Genomic DNA, 27,302 nt, shown 5'->3' with positions numbered 1-27,302 from the left:
ATCCTATCTTTCCTATTATTACATAAAGTGTGGAAAATATATAAACGTTTCCACAAATAGCTCCTTTCTGCTTATCACTGTCCATCTAGAAAACCCCAGCAGAAGAAAGAAAAGCCACAATTGATTTCATTTTTTAAAGTGTGGCTTTAATGTTGCTCTTTGTCCTGCCTTTCCTCTCAGCTGCTAGCTCTGGCAGCAGGCACTGTGACATGAGAACTCAACTGCAATACGTTATTAATTACAGTTAAGAAGGCTATGTCATTCCTTTATTACAACCGGCTAGGGATGTCACAAGTCGCTTGTGATAAGAAAATTAGAGACTGCATTTTATACAGGGATTGCGGGCTCTCTCATATTACATGGCTATTAACAATCATACCCTAATATGAACCACCATGCACAAATAGACATACTTGCTGACTCGGTCAAGTCTTCAAGTTAAAATACCTGAACCATAGCATTCTAGATATATTGCCATACTGTAGCTAAAAGTGTACCATTCTATTTTATACAACTGGTTTTAGGACATGTTTTTCATGTAGAAACAAACAAGACGCATATATTCTGAAAGAAGAGATAATTAAGAAGCTTCTTCATCTATATATTTCAGTATCAAATTGAGCTCAGTGAGAGAGGCTGTCTGCTGTTTAACCTCTTAGCTGCTGGGCCTTCCCCTCCCCACCCGCAGTGTTGAGCCTTTTTTTGGCTATTTTGGGTAGTTCGCGCTTCATAACCTTTTTGTCCACATAAGCTATCCACACCAAGTTTGTGGCCTTTTTTTCCAACATCCTAAGGATTCTAAAGGTACCCAGAGTTTGTGGGTTCCCCTGGAGGAGACCAAGAAATTAGCCAAAATACAGCAAAAATGGGATAAAGGGGCTGCAGAAGGCGGCTTGTGGTTTTGTCCCTGAAAATGGCATCAACAAAGGGTTTGCAGTGCTAAAATCACCACCTTCCCAGCTTTCAGGAACAGGCAGACTTGAATCAGAAAACCACATTTTTCAACACAATTTTGGCATTCTACTGGGGCACACCCCATTTTTACTATTTTTTGTGCTTTCAGCCTCCTTCCAGTTAGTGGCAGGAATGGGTGTGAAACCAATGCTGGATCCCAGAAAGCTAAACATTACTGAACAGTAGACATAATTCTGAATTCAGCAAGGGGTCATTTGTGGAGATCCTATAAGGTTTTCCTACAGAAAATAACAGCTGAAATAAACAAAATTTAAACTGAGCTGAAAAAACCAACCATTTCTCTCCACGTTTTACTCTAACTTTTTCCTACAATGTCAGATTCTTTAAAGCTATAAACCGCTACGTCTGCTGGACTCTTCTGGTTGTGGGAATATATAGGGCTTGTAGGTTCATCAAGAACCCCAGGTACTGAGAGCCAATAAATAAGCTGCACCTTGCAATGGGTTTTCATTCTATACCGGGTATACAGCAATTCATTTGGTGAAATATAAAAAGTGAAAAATAGGAATCAAGGAAACCTTTGTATTTACAAAATGGGCAAAAGATAACGTGTTGAGAAGCAGTGGTTATTTGCACATCTCTGAATTCCGGGGTGCCCATATTAGCATGTGAATTACAAGCCATTTCTCAAATAAATGTCTTTTTTACACACTGTCTTACATTTGGAAGGACAAAAAGTAGAGAAAGACAAGGGGCAATAACACTTGTTTTGCTATTCTGTGATCCCCCAAGTCTCCCGATCAAAATGGTACCTCACTTGTGTGGGTAGGCTTAATGCTCGGGACAGGAAACACAACATGGACACATCACATTTTTACATTGAAATCTGACTTGTTTTTTGCAAAGTGCCTAGCTGTAGATTTTGGCCTCTAGCTCAGCCGGCACCTAGGGAAACCTACCAAACCTGCACATTTTTGAGAACTAGACACCTAGGGGAACCCACAATGAGGTGACTTGTGGGGCTCTCACCAGGTTCCGTTACCCAGAATCCTTTGCAAACCTCTACATTTTGCCAAAAAAACACTTTTTCCTCCCATTTCGGTGACAGAAAGTTCTGGAATGTGAGAGGAGCCACAAATTTCTTTCCACCCAGCGTTTCCCCAAGTCTCCCGATAAAAATGGTACCTCACTCGTGTGGGTAGGCATAGCACCCGCGTCAGGAAATGCCCCAAAACACAACGTGGACACATCATATTTTCCCAAGGAAAACAGAGCTGTTTTTTGGAAAGTGCCTTGCTGTGGATTTTGGCCTTTAGCTAAGCCGGCACCTAAGGAAACCAACCAAACCTGTGCAGTTTTTTAAAACTAGACACCAGGGGAATCCAAGATAGGGTGACTTGTGGGGCTCTCACCAGGTTCTGTTACCCAGAATCCTTTGCAAACCTCAAACTTTGGCCAAAAAACACTTTTTTCTCACATTTCGGTGACAGAAAGTCCTGGAATCTGAGAGGAGCCACAAATTTCCTTCCAGCCAGCATTCCCCCAGGTCTCCTGATAAAAATTGTACCTCACTTGTGTGGGTAGGCCTAGCGCCCGCGACAGGAATAGATCACACAACGGTCAATGTTGGTCCTTACATGAGGCAACTGTTGACTCTGGGGTGACCTATTCCTGACGCAGGCACTAGATACAGGCACTCAAGTGGGGTAGTGTTTTAATCAGGATAGGTGAGGAATCACTGGGTGGTAGGAATTTTGTGGATCCCAACATATTCCTGTAGTTTGTGTGACAGAAATGCAAGAAAAAATAGAGTTTGTTTTCAACATTTCAGCTTTGCAGGGTATTCTGGGTAATAAAACTGTGGTGAATCCACACAAGTCACACATCTGTGGACTGCCCCGGATGTCTAGTTTCCAGAAATGTCTGGGTTTAGTATGTTTCCCTATATGGCCGCCGAGCCCAGGACCAAAAACACAGGTGCCTGCCTTACAAAACCAGTTTGTTTTGTGTTATGTAATTTTGATGTCACCACAATACGATTCCATCGTATGACTCCACGTGCACTGCATTATTAAAAGTTCTTAGCAGCTCACATTTCTTATTTCCTTACTGCCCTTAGGATGCATAATGGATATTGAATCTACATAGATATATATATATATATATATATATATATATATATATATATAGATGTATATATACATATATATAGATCTATATATATTTTTTTTGTAGCTGTATGGTTTCCTTGGGGGTCATAATGGCCCCCAGGGAAACCATACAAGTACTAAAAACATTATTGCCCCCACAGGGGGTCGCCCTGCCCACGTTCAACCCCCCTCCCGGTGACACCTGCCTTTATTCAAAAACAATTTTGAAAAAAAAAATCCTTGAGTGCAACGCACCCGAGGATTTTTTAACCCCCTCCCTGGTGTCGGCCACTGGTCGTGACCCGCACCAGGGAGGTAGTGTGGGCGTCGGCCATATCCTCGATGACAAGAACACCTTTTCTTTGGTTTACCCTGGACATAGCCTGTTTGGCCAGTTCTTCTGCACCTGTGTGATTCAAGGGCAGCTGAGCAATTCTTCTTACAAGTTTTGCTCTTGTCTTTGGAAACAAAGTAACAAGGTACTACTGCGAGCTTTCTGAATTGCCATGTATCTGCTCGTTGGGTTTTGAAATTTATGGGGCAGCTTGGTGGGGGCTGTCAAGACATCCAGTACCAGGTGCCTTACGGGCAAGGGCCTCTAACGACAACACACCTGCCTTGCACCCGGAAGCGCTATAAAGGGCTTCACAGTATCCTGCAGCATTGGACACACTGTCAGTTTGTGAAGCTTGGTGGGGGCCATCAAGACTTCCAGTACCAGGTGCATTAGTGGCAACGGCCGCCAACAACAACACCTGCTGTGCACCCAGAGGCGGAATAAAGTGCTTCAGGGTATCCCGCAGCATGGGACACTCTGTCAATTCATGCGTTTGGTAGGGGTTGCCAAGACCTCCAGTATCAGGTGCCTTTGCGGCAAAGGCCACCAACAACAACACACTTGCTTTGCGCCCCAAGGTGCTATAATGGGCTTCACTGTATCCCACAGCGTGGGACACGCATGGGATGCTCCCGGGCATGGACTGGACCAAGAGCAGGCCCGTCTGCGCCTGTCTGCGGCTGAACGTGGCTGGGCCCATGCTCTGTCACCTGGTAAGTTCACTTACATGCAGCATCTTTGTAATTCCTGCTCTATTGGGAGGATCGATATGGGCAAACGTAAGGTGGGTGTGGGCCCTTCAGGGGTACCTGTTTCCTCATGTCCAACTACTTCTGTTGACAATATGTTGGAGAGAGCCATGGGTATTATTTCAAAGGAGATCATATTGACACAATGGAGGATGTAATTGGAACAAAGTCTTAATAAGGAGTCTTCTTCTCGGGCTATGTCATTTAGAGGGACTTCAGAAAGTTCTAATATTGTTGAGTTGTTGGATTGCTCACAGTCCCAGGCTCATGATTTTGTTTCGGATTTAGCCAGTAATGGCTTAGGTGAAGTTCAGTTGGATGTAAATCCTGTCAGGAGTTGCCCAGAAACAGAACCTGCAGAGCAGCGTCAGAAGCCCCTAAGGAGAGACCCGGGTGGGAAAAATAAACATCACGTACAGCATCAAAGCCAGCCCTCCTCATGGGGCTTCAAGCAATATTACACCCAGGTAACACAGACTGAATTTGAAGTACCCTTGGTTGAGAGCATGCCCGATTTGGATTACCTTTGTGAGAGGTTCAGTGCAACTTTGGAGGAGAAACTGTCTCAGACAGAGAATCAATTGCAGCACATTGAAATAGTGTAGCCAACTCACACTTGAAAATGTCCCTAATGGAGGCTAAAATGATTGTACCATCAAAGGCTGGGAGACCTGACAGTAGTGGCAGGTCTTTTCCATGTAGTGGATCTGTTGCTGTGCAACCCGTCAGTTATGGAAGACGTTCCTCCAATAACCTCACCGGATCCACCTCCATGATAGTAGCCAGTACACAAAGGGGGCTGGTTGGGCCTCTTAAGAGGGGAATAGGGGTTAGCCCCAATAAGCAGGGTAATTGCAGACAGGGGCTGGAACCAAGCAGAGATTGTTTAGACTTACTGCCTGCTTCCTGCCCATATGTTGTGGAACTGCCTGGTGTCCCGCCTCTTCAGGCCTCTCAAACTAAAACCTTGCTGGAACTCCGCAAAAGTGCGCAGACTGGCTTGTTAAACATAAGCGCTTAAATTTTAATACTATTAATGAGATAATAATGGCCCAGAAAGTGGGGTGGGTGGGTGGGTGGTTCCAAAAAAGTTATGGCAGGGGATTGCATTGTATTACATTTTTGGAAGCCATCCTGTGCTAATAAAGTGCTAAAACCGATGGAAGAATCTAGTCACAAAGAAACTGGGATCAGTGCTCTCCCCCTTGGGTATTTTTAGAGGCCTCACATGGTGATAAACCACAGAGGTAGCAGCAGTAGACATCCGTCTTTCCTGCAACCTGATTTTTACAATAGGTTCTCTCTTTTGAATAATACAGATGATCAAGATTGACTTGTAGGTATTGTGGTTGTTGATACATTAGTTGTGCCAGACACTGAAGCTTCAAACGTAGTTTCATTAAATCATGATACTATTGTTGTTCCTAAAAATCCCAAGGGTTCTAGAGATACAATATTTAGGGTATTGAGCTGGAATGTAGCTGGTCTTTATTCTCAGATCTCAGAACCAGAATGGGTATCTTTTTCAAGAGTTTGTGACGTAATTATGCTCCAGGAAACTTGGGTAACACACGATTTGTCATTTGATGGCTAGTATTCCAGCCACCCTATCCAGCCTAGGATGTGCTGCGGGCGGCATGTCAGTTTGGGTGAAACTTTCTGCCGGGGTGTGTGCAATATATACCAAAAATGAGAGTTTCCATGTTGTTGAATTTAAGAGGGGAGTGACACTGTATTTAATTAAATTTTATAATAATGATTTTAGTGATATTTTGAATTCCAAATTGCAGAGCCTATATGACTTTATTTCAGCTTTCAAAATAGAGTAGGAACTGTGGGGAAGTTGGCAGGATATTGTCCCTCATTACGACTTTGGTGGTCTTCACAGAACACTGCCAAAGCCGCAGGCGCCAGAAGACCACCACCATATCACAGGTACTACTGGATTTCCAACACACTTTGGGGGGAAATCCAGCAGTAGTCATGCTGGTGGGTGGAGGTGCTTGGGTGGTTCTACCACCGGCCCCACCCCGCCAGTATGACTCCCCCAGCCATATTATGGGAAAGAATACGGCCTGGTGGTCTCCCGCTGGTGGGGCACTGCCGGTGGTGTTAGCGCCCCTTCCCGTTCCCTGCCGAACGACCATCTCCCTGGCCCAGGTAAGGTGATCGTCCAACAGGGGACGGGGTGGGAAGGTGGGGGTGTTGTGTGTGTGAGTGTGTGGTGTCTGCGTGTGTGCATTAATGTGCGTATGCATGGTTGTATGCATGTCTGAATGTTGAAGTGAGTGAGTGTAATCACGTGTGTATGTAAGTGTGTATGTAAGTGTGTATGTAAGTGTGTATGTAAGTGTGTGTGTGTGTGTGTGTATGCGAGTGAGTGCTGTGGTGAGTGTGTGTTTGAGTGTGAGTGCGTGTTTCCATAAGAGTATGCATGTTTGGATGGGTGTGAGTATGCGTGTTTGGATGGGTGTGAGTATGTGTGTTTGGATGGCAGTAAGTATGTGTGTTTGCGTGTGAGTATGCTTGTTTGGATGGGTGTGAGTATGCATGCTTGAATGCGTGTATGAATGTTGAAGTGAATGCGTATATGGATGTGTGTGAGTGAATGCTTGCATGTAAGTGTAGGTGAATGAGTATGTGTGGTGCGTGTGGGTGTCTGTGTGCGTGTGCATGTATATGGGGAGGGGGGTACTCTGTCAGAACCGGGTGGGGGCGCTGTGTCAGAAAGGGGGCTGGTGGGTGCAGTAGCTGGAGGGAGGGAGGGGGAGGTCTAGTGCTTGCTGGGTGGGGGAGTTGTCTACCGGTCACAGGGAAGAAATTCCCAGTCACCGGTAGCCTTTATGTCATGGTTTTTGTGGCGGTGCTACTGCCGCGGAAACCCTGGTGGAAAGGCGGTGGTCTGCTGTGAATCCCCGGGTCGGAGATGCATATCTCCAGCCCAGCGGCTCCGACCACCATGGCTGTACAAGTGGAGATGTAGCGGGTTGGCAGAGGCCAACCCGCCACACTCGTAATGTGGCGGTCTTCACCGCCAGCCTGTTGGTGGTGAAACCCATCTGACCCCCTTTGTCTTGTATGTGATTTTAATGTTAAAGAAGGCATGCTAAACAAGGACCCCTTGGAGGGTCTTGTAGAAACAGTTAATGACCCCATGGGGTGCTTGGGAGTTGTAAATTCTCGAGGGGCAGAGCTGTCGGGTTATCTGGCAGCTTATGAATTCAAAAGTGTAATGGATGTGGCCGTGTTAGATGCTCTGTTCTTACCAACCTTTAGAGGCAACGGATGCTCTTTGATAATTGATTATATCTTTATATCAGAGAATTTGGAAGATTTAATATTGTATGGTAAGGTTGTTCCCTCCACTTTTGGGGATCATAACCCGATAGAAGCAGCTTTCATGTTATCTCCTAGATCCAAATGTTGACAGGAGAGTATTATTACTACACTCCAGCCATCTACTGATGCTTGCCTCTTGCCTGAAGGGTGCCAGACCTTCGGAAACCTTTTAGGGACATAGTAGGGGAGAATTTTAATCTGCTAGAGGTCTGTCTGTCCGATAATAGTGCCAACGTAAATATTATCAATGGCTCCTCTAAGTTGTTTGAATGCATCAAAGCAAGGTTGTTGCGTCCTCTACATGCAGTAAATATTTTGCCTCAGATCAAGAATGCAGAAGGGCCAACCGCTATCTGCGTATGGCACTGACATGCCAACCCAGGGATTGGGTAGAGGTGGCCCTTAGGTGGAAGGCTTACAAGCAGGCTGTGAATAAGAGGAAGTTGGTAGTACCCCAAGCTCAATGGTATTCCCTGGCCTCAGCGGCTTCAAAGAAGGATAGTAAGCTCTTTTGGGCAGCTGTGAGCAACATTAAGCATTTAAGTCAGGTTGCGTCACCAGACAGCTGTCATGTTTAAAGCGTGGCATGGTAATCTCATTTTGCTATTTTTTTGCTGCTCCTCAAGCCTCTAGCGGGTTTATGATTGCATCGAATTTGAGTGGGCCTGCAGTAACCCTGGACAAGGTCCATGAGGCAGTTGCCCAGAGTCTAGAGGGTAAGGCCGCTTGGCCCGAGGTGTTCCGATTGATTTGATAAAGTTAATCCCTGAGTGTTGGGCACCTCTGTTCGTAAATGTTTTTAATAGTTTAACTCACAGCCCCTACCAAGCTTCTGCTCTACTTCTATAATAATTCCAAACTTTAAAAAGGGGGATCATTTGCAGCTGAGCTGTTATACGCCCGTCTCCCTGATTGATAAAACAGTTAAGATTTTAGGTAGAGTTTTTCTCAATAGGATAAGGGAATGGACTGAAGAGAAGTCTACCTTTTACCTCTGTCAGTATGGTTTCAGGAATCATGCTGGAACCACAGAGCAGTGCCTAAACTTGTCTTTGGTGATTGGGAAGTACACAATTGCCAAACGCCCCCCTCTGTTTTGGGCTTTTATGGATTTGACCTCAGCATTTGATTGTGTAAACCGTTCTAAGCTGTGGTCAAATCTTTTAATCTGTGGGCTGGATGAAACATTGGTCCACTTTCTGGCCTACCAGCATATTGATACAAAAGCCAGGGTTAGACATAATAAGAATGGTGAGGTCACAAATGATATAGAGGTCCACCGTAGCATGATGCAAGGATGTGTTCTTGCTCTGATTTTATTTATTTTGTATATAAACAATCTTTATCCCTTTTTTGAAAAAATATAACCCCTGAAATTCTAATTGTCATTGGTTCCCCGTTGTCTTTCTTGCTATATGCAGATGATGCTGGTTTGATGGCTCGTACCCCCAGAGCTCTTTGCCTTTTAGTAAATGGATTTGACAATTTCATGGGAAATCTAGACCTATTAACTAATTTTAATAAGTCCTATATTATTGCCTTTGACTTAAAGAAACAACATCTTCCTACAATGATGGTTGGCTCTAACATTTTGAAATGCATAAGCACTTTCCATTATTTAGGGGTGTTATTTGCAAACTTGGGCAGCTGGGCACTGCATATCGCACATAGTAGGGTGAAGTTAGCGAAGGCAACATCCTCTCCGTTCAGTTTACCTCAACCCAGGGGTGTAGGCGCTCTCGTCCCTCTTTTAAAAATATATAACATGCAATGCTTACCATCTGTGACGCATGGAGCAGAGGTGTGGGGTGTTCAGAAATGTGCTGCGATTCAACTTGAGGAGAATAGGTTTTGTAGGAGGGTTGTGGCTGCTCCCATGTACTCCCCTACTGTCATCTGCCATAGAGAATTGGGCCTTAGCTTTGTGGAGGGTTATATTGCCACTCGTCCGCTCTTGTTAAGGCTTGCAGTTTGGAAGAATAAAGATGCAAGTCTTACAAGGAATATCACAAAGGACTGCCTCAGTTGTGATAAGAGTATGGAGATTTCCTGGTTATCTTATGTGGCGTCAAGTTTGCACAAGTAGGGCTTTTATGAAGTTTTTAAGCATCCCGAGGCTGCCTCTAATATCAACAAAAAACAATTATACCAGGCATTATATAATCCGAAGGATTCTGTGAGGCTGACCTCAGAGAGGGAAAAACCCAGAGTGGCCACATACACTGAGTTCCCTTATGTCGAATCAGATAGCAGGGTACATGAAAAGACCAATGGGACATTGGGAGCGGAGCCTGCTACTCTCCTTTAGGGCAGGGATGATGAGTTATTTGTTAAACTTCCCCCTGGGTTATAATTCTGGTCTTGATCGTATACTTTGCTAGAGTGATGGGAGGTCTGGGAAAACAATGTTGGCCTTTACGTTTTTCTGTAAATTTTATTCTATGCACACAAGGCTTTTATTGATACTCCTTGTTAAGAGACGTGAGATTAATAATTGTATGTTAGCTTTTGAGACTCTGGTTAAGCTGGCTGATGATGAGGTAACTGCTCACGCTGGAGCTTTCTTGATAGCTGCAGTACGTGCCTGTCTTCCATACAGATGGTTTAAGGGTTCTAGTAGTAGTATGTTATTTTAAATCGTCCTGTGATTCTATTTTTAATGATAATATGTATTGTGTTGTATTTGTACTATACTTTTATGTATACATTTTGTATTCAAATAAAGTTTTGAACAAACAAAGAAATGTATGGGGTAGCGAGGTGGAGTAGTCGAGGCTTACTACTGGTGAGTCATTTAAAACATATCTGCTGAAATATTACTTGCAACCAATATAATTTCCAAGTACTGTTATTCTTTGAAGAAAAAAGCCTAAGATTATATATCAAAGCAATTATTCCTAATATTATGGCATGTCTCTTTTCATTGTCCCCAAGTGCATAGTTTGATACTTGTTTCATTTCTCTCATGCTTCCAATAAAGTGCAGGGAGGAAAGCATTATTTGAGATTTGGAGCAGATGGTAGAGATGGGTCCACTCCACACAGATGTTTATAGAGTTAATCCTGCAGGTGCAATGTTTTGTCTTCACTTAGACATCAAAGTTGCTTCAAGGAAAAACATGCCTTTGTCATAAAGGGATGCAAGCAGTTGAGTCTCTCAGGCAGCGGCATAGCTGCAGACATGGTGTGGACAACAAGTTGCACAGAAATGCAAGATACAAACACAGAGTACTCATCCTAACATTGACACTGAACATAGGCTTTTCTTCCACAGGGGACCCATGCTGCCCTCAGTGCTGCATGTACTCAGAGTTAATACAGCAGCGACTTGGTGAAGCACACTGTCTAATACATAAAATAAGAAATACTTGTAACGGGAATCAACAGGTGGGCTGGATTTAAGTTTTCATGTTTGCGATGGCAGGTGGGGAGCTTGATTACACCTCATTGCGATTTTCTGAAATGCTCGATTTGCACTGATTGAATAAGGCATTGCTCCTACGCACAGCACAATATACTTCCTCTCCTTCAGGTGCAGCAGCTCCAGGGTGGCAGCCAAGAATCCAGCCACTGATTTTGCCCTTCCTCTTCAAAGTTGTGGGTTCCAAGGAGTAAAAGGTGGTCAGTGAACATGCAAATGAGGACAGCATATATCCTTGAATACAGTGGCAGTTGAATTCTGATCATCTGTCCACTCAGATACCAACTTGACCCCAAACATTTGATGAGTTAATCAAGACTAAGGTAATTTTCTTTAAAGTGTGCCGTACTATATGGCAGCTAGCCAAAGGAAAGTGTAACACTATGGGAGTGCATTGGAATCCAGATAATCTGCCCAATTATATGCTACTGCTGAGATCCTGCTTTTGCAGCAGAGCAGGGATCATAATGTGAGGGATAAGCAGATTACACATCGTATGTAAGATGTAAGGACTACAAACATCCAGAGGTACCCCTTCCGTGTAGCTTACATCTCATATACCCTAATATGCTCTGGCACACTACATGCCATCAGGAGGGGTCAGGAGCCCCATTTAAACATACCACACAGATTTACTAGGAAGATCCAGAAAGCAGTCTTCCAACTGTGTGCAGCTAAATGGGCTTGTGCCTCCTCACAATAATCATCAGTGATGTTACGCAACCCATATTGTTAAAGTAGTAGTACTTTGGACTGTACTCCTATTATCCACCGGCGTCTACTACTACAAAATGAAGAACACTTGTGATACCAGTTTTCTGCACATGAAAACATTCAGGTTTGTCAGAAGATAGGGATTGATATGCCACAAACTGTAAATGTATACTAATGTGAGCAATTACATTTTGCATTATTAGTATGTATTACTTATATTTTTGGTGTCTCATAGGCACTGGCGAACTGCAGGTTGTACAGCAACACTCCGACAATTCATAAAGATCACTGTAGTGCATTAGGTATGCCTTCAAGAATGTCAAAGTGGGAGTCTCATCCTATTTTTTAAGTTTATTATTGGTCTTTCACATTTCTTTGCCCTACTAAAGGATCCAGTTCCAAGGGCAAACAACCTGGGAAACTAAATTCAAAGATGAAAGGCTATTCACACAACATGAGCCCATTCCGGTTCAACCATCTCCTTTATTGTTATAGAAAGCAAAGTATAATTTAACTGACCAGTTTTGTTTTCAAACATGTTTATGTAACTTTGCAAATTGAATACCAAACTATTCAATACACTATAAACCAGATCGGATCCTAAAACAATTTTTAGAAAACATTACTGCCTGTCCTCAGTGGTAAACAACGAAGTATTTGGTAAAAACACCAGTGTATCATGAGAGGTGGCTTAAGATGGCAGTAGAGACCACGAGATTGCAGCAGCAGCTAGAGCTCTGGAGTTTGACTGTAGAGTCAGAGTAGGAATCTAGGCCCACGGGCTTGGGGTCCGATAGTCTCTTGACCCATTCCCATGCCATTCCACAACCCCCAAGTGTCAATGAGAGATCAACAAGAACCAAGAAGCAGGGCGCAGCACTCGGCGCTTGCCACTCAGTGAGGCACACAGAGGGCATCACGAGGGGCTCCTGGCAAGCCGGTCTGTTGTATGTGGTTGCCAGAAGTACGGGGCAATGGAACGTAAAGTGAACAGTGCTGAACAGTTGATGTTGATGTTTAACAAATTGTGGACGAAGCCAGTGGCGGTTGCAGGGATTCAGCGTACTGCCACAAACTGCTCAAGAACTACCTGTTTGGTGCCACTCACATTATCTCCTCCTGGAGCCGGCGGGGGCAATACCTCCCCTCAATACACATGGCTGGAACCTCACCAGGTAAGAGGAACAAGGAACGAGGTAAGAGTCTGCACCCCCTTTGTCTCTACTGTCCTATTATTGACATGGGGGGCTTACACACATTTCAACCCTTTAAGCTTCCACTGCGAAACCAACATTACGGAGTAAGCAAGCTAGTTTTTAGGATTAAGCCCAAGGTAACCAGGCAAGTGGTGTTTCAAAAGCTGCCTCAAACAACTAGTTCGCTTGACCAGTTGGCCTAACAAATATCTCTGGGTCAGAGGATTTAGTGGTGGAGTGTAGGGTGGTTGGGTAGTGCCACATCAATGGGTTGAGCCTGGCAATACAAAGGTGGCCCCACTGGGTTGAGGTGTGTTTTGTACTGCTGGTGCAAGCTCCCCCCTATTACTCACCACTAACTGTAATCTTTTGTTCATTACCCAGCGACACAAGGGCAGGCAATGCATGTTGGAGGGGTCGAGTGGAGAACATAGTAACCAGTACCAACCAAAGAACAATTGGGAATTTAGTGAACTGAGCGACCAACGTGGAAATGAGGTCAGGAAAATAAGGCAAACGCCTGCCAGAAACATGTAAACCAAAAGAAGGACTCTAGAAAGTCAAAAACAAGCAAATCAACCAAAAAAAGTGAAATATGTGAAGCCCAGGGCAGCTCTCTGATATCTCCAATGCTAAACCTCTTTGGAAAAGCAAATTTAAGTCCATAGTTCACCTTCCTAAAAGACCCGGAAGCCATAATTTATTCAGGGCCTGGAAATGTAACAGGCCTTCCAATCCCTTTAGCCCCACAAAAACATATTTACCAGTGAAACAAGATCATAGAGGCATTATCGATCAATTAATGGATGGGACGGTTATTTCTCAAAAAAATAAACCTCACGCCAATCACCAGCATCGAAGGGCTAAACTCAAAAATAACAACAAATGCCCAGATTCAAAATACAAATCATTCTCTTGATCATAAACGCATTATTGATCCAGTGACAGATGTGACAGTTATCGCCCCAAAAAATAAACTTCACGCCAATCACTTCGTCAAAGTGGCAGTTTAAAAAATAACAACAAAAGCCCAGGTCTACATTACAAATCATTGTCATTCAACTCCCAGACCCAGCCCAAGCCATGGAAGTAAAAACGATTAATCTGGCGGATGACGTTAAGGGACATGACCATATAACAGACAATATAATAGCAAATACAACTTCCGCATTCCAACAAACCTCAGAGGATGAGAGCCCCAAATCACAAACGTCTGCGTCAGAGCGTTGGACAATTTTCCAACACCCTCTCATGGAAGCAGCAGTAGTGACTATTCTTTATCATATCAGAGCTAATCAAGCGGCCTGGTAGGTACCCCGCCGATAAAGGCAAAGAACCAGCAGGATGGGGACCCACGCCTGAAAGGACTTTTCGTCTCATTGCAACACACCTTACAAGCTGCAGCTGAGGCGCTCAATATGCAGTCGGATACATTAGACATCCAAACAGATCTAATGAATCTAATGCCCTCCCCCATTTTAGGCATAAATAGAAAATTGGAAAAAATGAACTGACTTAATTATTGGAGTTCAAGCAATCCATTCCCCGTTACAAGCAAGGTGTGCCTGTAGTCCCATCGTGGACAAATTAAGCCCCTTAGCATGTACTGTAGACATGAAAAAAATCACACTTGGCCAACAGACTTCCTAATATTTGTCTATTGCAAGAAACCATTAATCAACAGCCAAACCACGGAGGGGAGTTACATGAGATATCACAGGGTTACTGTGCTGCTAGTGGAGGCACTTGAACATTCAAGAAAACAAGAGATGAGAAAGGGCACAAGCTATGCAGCAGTTGCCAACAAGTGGCACATGTGTGAATGAGCCCAGAGTTGGTGTGCAAATGAAGATGCAGAAAAAACGGGCTAGGAAAGCAGGGTACAAAAACATGCTAATGGCAAAGGAAGAACCCCCACTATAAACCCAATGTTTAGAACAAAACAAGAGAGAAGGGACACCATTGAGGCAAGAACGTATGTAGAGTCAAACACAAGCAATGCAGTGGGGATCCAACTTATGTCCTTAGAATAAATGGATATACCGGCGACGTCAGACACAGCTAAAGATGCGACCATTACTACATCTAATGAAATCAGGAACAATCCTACAGTGGTAACTACTAACAGGAGAATCCAAACATCACTTAAAATACAAGCTTTCTGCAACAAGTTCCCACAAAAGAAAAAGGATCAAGTTTGCAAAGTTCTCCCCCTTTTCAACAGGGCCAACATGCACCAGCTTGCATACCCAGTGGTCGGGAAGCCATGACAATCTCTCATGGCCAGGAACCAACTTAAGTCAAATGTCACAGGAGGGACTGCATGATGGCTACTCACAAGCCAGCACGGAGGCCAGAAAACTACTGGCTAATATTAATTCATGCAGAGTTACCACCCCGCTTGAATATGTCCACCTCACACAAAAACTGAACAACGTTAGGGAGCACACGCAGGATTAAATGAACGCACCGACACATGACATCACTAGGAGGCCTCAATCAGTTACAGCGGCAAATGTTCCTTGTGCTCGGGAAGTTATGATACTGTTAAGCAGTCAAGAAACCAACGCAAGACAGGCCCTACCAGAGGGAATGCAGGTTGGCCACCCACAAGCTGAAATGGAGGCTGGAAGATTAGTGGTCAACATAAAAAAGCACAAAGTTACTCCCTCATCGGGGCGAGTGGATAACCAACTAGCTCACAAAAACAAAACACTGGAAAGTAACCGAAGCCCTCCGACAAGTAAGAACTTCTCACCCTGGAAGGAGAAAACAAGGCAACAAATTATTTTAACTCCAGAATATTATTTCCAAGACCTACCTGATATCCTCAATAGAGGAAAAATAATGAAACTATTTGCTGAAATGCCGGGCTTAAAACATCTACAATCCTCAAACCTGCTGTCAGTAGAATTTATCCCAAATGAAGAGTCCAAATTTATTAAACAAACCTTGACCACATGGCAATCAGAGGAAACAGCGTTCCTAATCTGGAACTTCAAAATACAATTTGAATCCTGGGGCATAAAACTGTCAAAACAATTAAAGCCGCACTATCCTCTACCCCTGCTGTCGCAATTTATGGTAAGAAGGATTCCGGAACATGCCCTTGTGTACTCTGTCCCGCAGAGTGCTCGGGCTAGAAGGTTAAGTGTGGCCTCGATGAGAAGTGAGCTGACTTGTGATTCAAGTCGGAAGCAGGGCAGTTGGCTATCTGCCACCCTAAATGCACCGAGAAAAGAGTGACTCCTGTACCCGCAGTCAAGAGCGCTCAGAGGAGACCAACTGCATCTGCTCTCATGGAACCTTGCAGGTGCTAAAACGCTGCTTGAAACAGAATACCCCCCAGGGAATTATAGCACTCCAGGAGGCACTCCAGGAGGCATGGGCATGGGCAACTGACACCTTTTCATCATCATGTAAAGGCTGAAAAAAACAAGCGTTCTGAGAGACCACAAGGCGGACACGCAGTCTACATCAACAGCCTTGAATATTAAGTCTGAATAACTTACATCTCCGGATGCAGGTCTGCAAATAATTAAGTTTAGTCAGTGGTGCAAGTACGAATGAAACCCAGTTTTGGTGCTCAATGTTTATGCACACCTGAACTCCAAGAAAAAGCAAGTACTTAACACTTTGATAACTGCAACAGTAACGGAAATAAGATGTGCGCATGCATTCTGGGATGTAATTCTAACAGGGGACTTTAATGCCAATTTATTCTACACTCCAGATGAAGACAAAAAAACAGAAAACACAATCTGGAACGTGCAGTCACAGCCATCCAACTTGTCTCATGGGAAAAGGTAAGCGACTGAGAAAGGAATATAAAAATGAACTATGGGAAGACCAGAATACAAAGACATAGACTTTTTGGACAATATTTATCTTCAGTGCAACACAAATAATTCCAGCTCATTTGGGGAGATGGTAAATGGACTCGCCAGGCCAGGCAATAAATAATTCAAACGTCCAGGATCGAGTCTGGGTTGACTATTTGGCCACAATGTTTGAGGGAGGGCCCTATGGCAGAAACGACGAAAATAAGTGAAGGAATATGGTGCCCTAATATTGAATGGGGAAACAACGGATCACATCATGAGGGAGGGGACATACTAAACAGAATACATATAAAGGAACAGTGTCAAGAGGTAGCGACCACAGCATAGTTCTACTCACCCAACGACATTAAAAAAATAGTAATCAGAGGTAGAAGAGTCGGAGCACATGGACCTAATGGAATCTCACACGCAATCTTCAAACGGGCCCTGCAATACTGGGCACACCTCCTACCACCACCCACCATATTCAAAGAGGTGGAGTCAACAGGCACCATCCCATTGAGCTGGCGAGGGTCCATTATCAATCCTGTCTTCAAAGGTGGGGACCGAATTAATCCAACAAATTACGGGCTAACCGCATTATAGGATGTGGAAGCAAAACACTAGGCATCATTGACCCTAGCGGACCTCATAGTCGTCTGATAAGAGCAATCTGGTCCCCATCAACCATACAGGTTTCAGGAGAGGGTTCAGCGTAATTACAAACATCTTAGCTGCTTCCTTGATAGCAGACGAATGTAAGCAAACACAGCAAAAACGACACCTTTGTTTTATGGACCTAAAGCAGCATTCAATCGTTTTGACTGTGGCATTTTGTGGAGGAAAGGGATTGGAATATCCCCAAAAGAATATTGAGAGGAATGGAACAACTGTATACACATACCCTTATTCGATTTCAAGAAAGATGGCTACAAAAAGGGGCCTGAAGCAGGGATGCGTGTTGGCGCCGCATCGCTTCAACTTGTTCAAGGCAGATTTAACACCACGGCTAGACAAGGTTAGCTCTCATTCATCACGTTTGAGTTTTCTACGTTTGTCTCACCTCTCCTACGCAGATGACATGGTTTTAATGAGTTTACCAAAAGTTGGATGGCAAAGATAATTGAGTTACAAACTGGAAATCAACACAGCAAAAACTAAAACAATGTTTATCTGGAGCCACCCAGGCCCCCACTTAGATTATGGCTGGAGGAGGTAAACCGTTACAAGTACCTAGGTGCTTAGATTGATAACAGATTCAACCATCAGAAGCAGAAGCAGTAAATGTTACAAAAAAAAAAAAAAGGAAACACACTGGTTTTCGCATTTTGTGCACTTGCTAAGAAACTGGAGGGCTCCTCTTTTAAGCCGCAGCTATTGGTAATAGCAGCAAAACTGCTTTTGATGGTGGCATATTCAAGTGTTGCTTTGCATGGAAAAGATGCTCTCCTTTTGAATAAACTGTAGGTAAATGCCCTCAAGCGGGTATTTTGACTCCCTCAAAATGCTAGGCCAGCGCAGGTGTGCTGGAATTTGGGCTCATGAATGAGGCTTTTGGGAGAATGTATAGTACCATAAAAAGCTGGTACTAGATTGGATTTAGCAAAGATCATTCACAATCAAACAGCTCATTATGGTCGGCACTTGAAAGTGACCCACAGTCTACACATCATAGATATCTTGTTAAGGCATTAAATTGGACAAACACTGCTGAACTCTATAACAAGAAACTACCAATGATAAACAAAGCTGTAAAACTGCATTCATTTATGGTTGATAAGAATAGCTTCAGCCAGAGTTCACATGCTTGGATGGTGCTGAAACAGAACAATAGCCTGAAGCCAGCACCTTATTTAAGTCTCACTTTCTCTGTGCATTAAAGAGAAGGTTGATGACAATCCATTTTGGCCTGTTACCAAGATTGGTTGATCAACTGCCCTGGAAATATAGTAGTGCTATATCATGCAGACTTTGTGGATATAAGAAAGAGGACTTTATACATCTGATATGCACATGCCCCTATCGACATATGGCTTGATTCACTTTGTTAAAGAAGAGTTTCATTGCTGGGGGCATCCACACATGTAGGATTGCTATAATTAAATGTCTACACCCAAACGATCCCCAATTGAGCTGTAAATTTATGAAATACTACATGAACAAGTACTTAATTAAAATTAGGGATAGAACTAAGGGCCAGATGTAGCAAACAGTGTGCGAATCGCAAACGGCGAAAATCGCCGATTGCGAGTCGCAAACCTGAGTTTGCTATGCAGAAATGCATTTTGCGAGTTAGAACCGACTCGCAAAATGCATTTCAGAGTCGCAAATAGGAAGGGGTGTTCCCTTCCTATTTGCGAGTCGCAGTGGTATGCAACTCCATTTGCGACCGCGTACGCGGTCGCAAATGGAGTCGCAGTTACCATCCACTTGAAGTGGATGGTAACCCACTCGCAAACGGGAAGGGTCCCCATGGGACCCCTTCCCCTTTGTGACTGGACCCCAAATTATTTTTTCAGAGCAGGTAGTGGTCCAAGGGACCACTACCTGCCCTGAAAAAATCCGAAACAAAAGGTTTCCTTTTTTTTTTAATATAAAAGTGACATTGTTATGGTTTTAATTAACCAAAACAAAAAAGAATTTAATTGAAAAGATGGCAGTATTTTATGATACCAGTGTTTCTGAATGTTTAAATGCAAGTACTGAAACTGAATTTTAAGGACAACACAACACATAACCACATTACAATAACATATGCCAATAACGCAAGAGCAATACAACATAGCACACCTTAAAATACTAACCGAGCACCAAAAACAGCTCAATATCATATACCAGCATAAAATCTCACAATAATGCACCGTTTACAAAAATGCAACAACATAATTACAAAACACCACAAAATAACAACACAACAATATAACAGTACAAGAAAGCATTGTAATACAACAAACTAACAACACCACATAACACAAGACAATACAAATAGTTTGCTATATTAGATTGTGTTGGGTTTTGTTTTTGTGTTTTTTGTTGTTATTTTGGTGTGTTATTGTTTTTTTTATTATTGTATTGTTGCTGTGGAATTCGGTTGTTGTTCTGGCTACCAATTACAAGCTACACATTATGGCAGATCTGCAGTCTAATAAAAGGCGTACTTGTGTCCAGTTATCCAAACCAATTGGGAATATATATGAGACAGTGTAACCATTCCTTAAACACCAAGATCTTGATATACAATACATCCACGAAATAGCCAGCTAAGAAAATCAAAGGCTGAAGACGGCTGACCCAAAGCCTAATCTCTCTCTAATTTTTTGTTTAATATTTATTTTCAAGAATTATTGCCTACAAAAAAATGAGGCTGTCTGTAGCCAGTGTTAAAGCTCCAATAGGTCAATAAAATAACTAGATATATACAGAATATGACACTTCTGAATAATCTATTTTGCTAATCTCGTGCTGTAATCAGCATGTATTTAGCACTGGCAAGCTGTATTAGTGTCCATTTATTATGACTTGGGAATGTATATATATATATATATATATATACATATACATATATATTTATATATATATATATTTTTTTATTACCTAGTGGCGGTCGACACTATGTAGTTATAGTTAGGACCCAGTTTCCATAGAAAAAGCGTGTTTTTGTTTTGCTAATAACTTTGGTGCTGTTTGATGAGACTTCACAAAATTTTCCAAGAAAATACAATGCTCACTTGAGCATCTGTCTATAACGTTTTGGAGTGACTAGTCAAGCGGGGGCCCAGAAAAAGGGGGAGCCCCCATGCATTTTTCCATAGGGATTTTGAACAGGAATAATACACAAGCCACTGGACAGAATTTTACCAAATTTGGCGGAAAGGCAGCTCGTGGACAAGAAAGTGCTCTTTTTGTTATTTGCTGTAAATCTGTTCAGTAGTTTTGAGAAATTAAAGAAAATGCAAATTGGTATATATAGGAATACGAAGGCTATGCAAACCCTCCCGATCTCGTGCTGAAATCTGATTGGTTGCCAACACTTCAACATGGAAGTGCTGACAGCCATGTTGGGACTCAGCTTCACCCAAGTCCCAGAAATAAAAAGTTTGAAAAAAAGAAAAGGGGCCAGTGTAGGGACACCCTGACCCCTTAGCTCTGGTGCTGCCACATTTGCATCACTGAAGCTGCTGAGTGGGACAGAACTGGGGGGATTTGAATTTTGAATGGTGCCCCAGGGACTACCACCTCCCCGGGGCTTTATACAAAATGGATGTGCCATCCCTGGGGTCCGCCACCTCCCCGGGCACAATCCTCGGGGGTGAAAATGAAGATGTGTGCAAGGGGGTCACGTGCCCCCCTGCAGCCCTGGGGACCACCACCTACCTAGGGCAAATATTTAGTTCACCCCGGGGCTAAAAAACAACAATAAGGGGGGCCCATTTCAGACCCACGGGGACCACCACCTTCCTGGGACAATACTCTTTGGATGGGGGCCGTGCCCCCCCCCCAGGAGCCAATGATGGCGCTGGGAACTGCCACCACCCAGAGTCGGCTTCTGCTATGTCCTGGGGTGCCCACCCCCAGGACATAGCTGTTTGTTTTTGCTTTGTGGAAGCTGTCAGCTCCCACCAAGCAAAAGAAAACTAAGGCCCTCATTACAGTGCTGGCGGTATTTCTGGCTCCCTATTTTGACTTTTCCGCTGGGCCAACGGACGGTGCAGTGTTACCGCTTGCACCGCTGCCCTGGGGATTATGACCGCCAGGCGAAAAGCGAAAGCTTGGCGGTATAGTGGAGGGGCCGGCGGTATGGCTGTGGCTATTGCGCCACGGTCAGAATAGCTGGTGGAACACCGCCAGCCTGTTGGTGGTGTTACCGCCAGCTTACCGCCGGCTGCCAGGGTCGTAATGAGGCCCTAAGTCTGTTTTCTGACAGCAGGAGCTGTCAAACAGCTTCCGCTGGCAGAAAGAGGAGTTTTCATCTATTTCCCTACACACAAATATGCGTGCAGGGAAACAAATGAAAACGTTGCACCCACAAGGAGGGAGCTCCTATTTAAAGCAGAATGTGGGGAGCTGGCTAGGATCGCCGGGGCCGTGAGGCTTCCGCCGCAGTCCTGTCACTCTCTCTTCCATCCCATAAAGGGATAGAATAGAGAGAGAGAGATTGTTATTGCAATGGCCTCTCCATACAATGGCTTCAAGGAGTCAGACTAACAAGGAGTTTGGTATGCATATCATAGTTACGTTTGGATGTAGAGCGGAACAGAGTCACTTCTGGCCTAATGGTCAAGGTCTTGTGCTGTCACTCAGTCGCCTGAAGGTTCAAATCCTAGAATCGCATGGAAGTGTTTTTGTTTATTTACTGGTGTTTTGACTGTTAAACCTTCCTAGTGATGGAACGTTCACGTTTCTTTCTGATCACATGCGTGGGTTGACTGTCATAGGTATGTCTGGAGGCATCACAGTAAGGAGTCACCTATGGCGGAAAGGTTAAGGTCACAGACCCTTACACTGAAATTGGAGGGTTCTCTTCTAGGTGTGCTTGTGGTCATTTTCCTTCTATAATTTCTTTTAAACTTCAAAGGTTTAAGGTTCATAGTGAAAGGCAGTCCCACTCTTTTTAACTGACAGACACTCTCCTTCTCTCTCCCACTCACACATCCACTCAGACCCTTATGCACCCACTCACAGACCCACTCAGGCCCCAGTGCACCCACTCACAGCCCCACTCAGGCCCTCACGCACGCACTCAGTCTACCCACTCACAGTCCCACTCAGACTCACACACCCACTCACAGACCCACTGAAAACCTCACGCATTCATTAACAGACCCACACAGACACTGATGCATCCACTCTTGCATACAGACACTCTCACAGCCACTCTCATGCCCACATTCACCCTTCCACTGTGCATGGCCAAAGGCTATGTGCAGTGTGGGGTTGTGTGGTTATAGGGGGTTAGCCATAGGGCCAGGCCACAGGCCAGGCCTTGTGGCCCACCCCCACCACACACGGCCTTTAGCCATGCACAGTGGTGGTTGGATTAACATATAGTAATTACATTTACTTTACGTTAAAAAAACATAGAAATTCACTGAAAAAAACAAAGGTTATAGGAACGTTACAGTTAGGAAATACAAATAAAAAAACATAGAAATTCACTTAAAAAAAACAACGGTTTAAGGGACGTTATGGTTAGGCTCACATAAACGTACAAAACCAGAGAAATTCACCTGTTATAGTTAGAGTTATCCCAAATAATTATAACTCGTGCCCAAGGTAACTATAACTTTCGCTCCCACTATCGCCATGCACTGCTAATTACCCCACAAATTACAGCACTCATGACATCTTTGATAACATCATTGATAACATCAATGTAATACTTGCAGTAAACGTTTTGAAAAAAAAACTGTGCATGGTGGGGGCGCTACCTATATTTACTTGAGATAACTAAGTGTAACAGGGGAATTTCTATGGTTTTGTACGTTTAAAATGTGAGCCTAACTATAACGTCCCTATAATCTGTTTTTTTCAGTGAATATCACCATCCAGAGCATATTTCCAATACTGAAGACATTAATGCCATCTGTATGAAGTGTGTCATGGTGCCCCCGTGGCACTTCACGCCATTGCCAAATGCAAGGTGAGGACAGGCTCACTTATGAACCTAAAAAAATAAGCACATAAGAAGAAACAAAGCATGACAGGATTCCTCGGGAGACCGCTATTCTCTCTGACTGAAAGCGAAGAACCTCACAAACTGGCAAATTGTATCCTGTTGGAATTACAATCATCTAACTTGCCTTAGGAGGTACAGAGCACCCACACACCCACCCTGAAAATGTCAAAAACATATCCAAACTCCTGCTTTGAAGTCTTGGTCTGCATGTGTATGATAGGCTAGAGAAAATGCTGCAAATAAACTTCAACAACAAGGGTTTTAACAGGTAGGAACTATGGGAAAAGACTGCCTCTTCAACTATGCATTTCGTCCTGAAATCGAAGACCACTGATCATGAAAACAGTTCCCTGTTGCACTGGTAAAGAATAATCAGTATTTTTTTTTAATTACTTTAAACTCATATATAATAAATAATAGTGAATATGGATTTCTTCCTATTTCTTTCTAATATTTTTATTGATATTTCAGTGTTTCACAACTTTCCAGCTTTCAGTTCTTAAATAAATTGTACAAAAATGTTTACTGGCATTTCATTGGCGGCAAAGCCTTTGTGCTGTTACTTCATGTGAATGCAACAAACAGCAAGATGATGGATGGAATGCTTGAATTAATCTCAACCACTGCCAGTCACTCTGGCTGCATACCAGTTCGTCCTTCTTCCTTCACCATGCCATTCTAGATAAAGGCACTTGTTATGCAAATCAGTACAGATGCTGCTCCACTTGGGAATAGTCAGTCCCAAACTGGCATATGAGGTCCCCTCCACAAAGTATTACAAGCAACCCCAGACCAGTTGTGCCCTAATTGGGGCTCGTTAGTAGGGCGTAGTTTGAGTCCAACAGCAAAAAGTGGACGGCCCCACACCCGGGCATACTCAAAGCACTTAGGGTGTTAACTGCTGCTATCAACAAGGTGATAGATGTAGTGCTTGAATGAATTGCAGCCGCTGGCAATCACTCAGGCCACATTGCAGTCCATTGTTATATTGCAGACCATGCCACGTTAGTAACAAGAGGTCTTTGGTACATGCAGTAGAGTACCAGGATGACGCCAGAAGTATCCTTCAAGCGTATCTCCAATAAGAATAAACTACATAGAGTGACAGACATATCACCACCATGCTATCTTGCATAATCAAAATTCTCCTTATGCTTTTTTGGCAGACATCTCCCTCCTTCTCTACTCTTTCACTATTGAAGGTTTCACACCCTCCACTCCATGCAACAAGCACCAGTTTGCAATTTGGCTTTCTGTCCCGAATAACTCGAAAGGAGTTTTCCCATTAGTCTGATGTGGACCCAACCAGTATCTCATGAGTCTTTCTTGTAACTGTTTCTTCCAGTTTAACTTGCATTCCCTTGCTAGCTGTAAGCTTTCCTTCACCCTGTGTTTGAATCTCTCCATGCACACTTTTCTTGTCAGCGGGTATCGCACACTTTTCTTGTGCACAACATATTTTCCTAAAAGTACTCTTTAATTTCCTTGCAGCAAACTTGCACTGTATTGTCCATAAAGAACCTTTCTTGGAAAACCCTCCCCCTGAAACACATCAATTAAGAAGTCTTTGAACAGTCGCACAAGTAACACCTTTTACACCATTTCACTTATGGCCTCCTTGAAAGCGAATCTACAAGAATAAACATATAGAGAAATACCCCTTTCCTCTCAAACGCCACACCAGATCTAGAACTACTTCTTCCCAAGGAACCTTCAGATACATGGACAGAGTATAAGTCTTAAGCAGCTTACCACTCTTTATGAAATCCCTTCTTGATTTTCACAATGCCCAAATTCCTGAAGTGCATCAGATCAATGATCAATTTATTTAGCGAACTAAGAGGAATTATCCTCATTCCTCTGACAATTAAGCCATCCTTCTCAGCAAACTTGACCCTCATGTTCCCAAAAGATTTAACTTCCATGGACGTTTTTGCCATACCATGCCACTTCCTTTTCAAAGATTAAACCACTTCCTAGAGAACGCTTTCCTACATCTACTCCTACTTCTACACATCTTTCAAAATTCAATGGCCAGTAATTTGCCATAGGCTTTCCTGGAGGCACTCCTCATCACTTGATTTCAAACTTCCTTCTCCCAGACTAATTGAGACAAATAGTGTGCTTCAGTTTTTTACATCTGGGATGTACTGAACGCTATATGGTAAATACCTTCAAGCCAAAGACCCACTATCTTACAGGTGGAGACACCACTTCCAACCTTTGTTTCTCAAAAGTTTCTTTGAAAGGCTTGTGGTCTGTTCTTATTGTGAAAATCTCTTGCCAAAGAAAATGCAAAAATGTGGGTAGAGTCCAGCGGTAGCTAATACTTCCTTCTCATTTATTGAATAATTTAACTCTACCCCCTCGACACAATTTGGAAAACACAATAGTTTGCTTCAGTGCCACTTCCACCTGGCCCACACAACACCCTCCAACCCCCCACTTAAAACTTGCATCTGCACCACGAACACACTTTTGCCCTGGTTTAAAAACTTGCACGTTTGAGCTTTACTAAAAAAAAAAAAAAAACCTTGACCAAGAGAAACTGAGCTTCACAATTCTTGCATCATTTAAATTTCAGGATTCGTGTTCAATATCATCCTCAAATATTTTTCCAGCAAGACCCTCTAAAAATCAATCTTAAAACTTGTCCATGCAAAGGAAATAAAAAGCTTCCTCTTAATTTTTTGAAATCTTAGACCAGTGTTTCAACATGCTCCTTCTTGGGCCTGACGTCAGCTACATTCAGCAGGTAAACAAATAGTCCACCCTAAGTGTAAGGCCAGACTCCTCAGACTTCTTCAGGACCTTGTTCAGCCACCCATTGTGCTTATCCCATATGCTTTCAAAATATAAAAAAAGTCAAAATCTCTAAATATAGATGACATTGCCCTCTGAAAGCCTGACACCAGGCCAAACTGAATTTTCAGAAGCTTGCAGGCACCTTGTGTGTGATGAAGGAAGTCAAAAGTTAGGGGGCATGGCCAGGATGGTGACCAGGTGAGTCGCATGGAGAGGAGCTCTGCTACCCTCAGCTGCAACAAAATATCCTGCACAGCTCTCAGGGCTGTCACTCTGTCCGCTGTGTTGGGAGTCAGACGGTGCAGAGTGGAACTCCCTTCTCCAATTTTAACACCTACAGATCACGGCGGACTAGTCAGCTGACTGGGTGTGGCGTATGAATCCTGTCGGGGCTGCGGCACAACTCTGAACCGCAGCCTACTAGAGGCACCGCCAAAGATGCCCAGAACCAGCATGCCTACGAAGGCAGCCAGACGAGAAGACCCCGTTCCGTGCAGGGCCTGCCTTTCATATCTGGAGCGCTTGATCACCCAAGGGGACTGAGAACTCATCACAGCCTACTAGAGGCACCACCAGAGATGCCCAGAAGCAGAGTGCCTACCAGGGCAGCCAGACGATTAGATCCCCCCTAGTGCAGGGCCTGCCTTCCATATCTGGATCGCTTGATCACCCAACGGGACTGAGAACTCGTCATGCCTGCTCAGTCTTGCTGAAGGAGACCGAGTGACACCGCCATTATCGTAGTGCATGTGGGCACAGCATGCTGCTCTGGGAGGGGCCACGGGAGCCACAGATCCCCTTGTGAGGCCACGCTCATGTTTTTTCAAGGCATAACGAGGTATGAGGGCACATTACAAAGACACTTGTACATCTGGGCCCCACCAGAAAATTGCGCTATGAATTTCCTCTGAGTTATACTTAATCAGTAAGCAACCTCCTCACCATACCCAGGATCCTGAATCAGGGGAGATTGTGCCGGACTCTCAGCAATAGATGGGTGCACCAGTGATGTGGTTTTCATGGTAGGGCCCAGTACACCAAGAGCAGAGGTAAGGTGGAACTTACACGCCACCAAAACAGTTATCCGAGGGTAGGAGTCAATGCAGTGGTGGCCTATGGTGCTGTCCCCACGCTGCACCCCCCCCCCCATCCTTTCCAGGACTAGCTTACCTACCCAAAG

The sequence above is a fragment of the Pleurodeles waltl genome, chromosome 5 (assembly GCF_031143425.1).
Source record: "Pleurodeles waltl isolate 20211129_DDA chromosome 5, aPleWal1.hap1.20221129, whole genome shotgun sequence".
Taxonomy (NCBI): Eukaryota; Metazoa; Chordata; class Amphibia; order Caudata; family Salamandridae; genus Pleurodeles; species Pleurodeles waltl.
The sequence above is the reverse complement of the archived record's forward strand: the minus strand, read 5'-3'. Positions refer to the sequence as shown.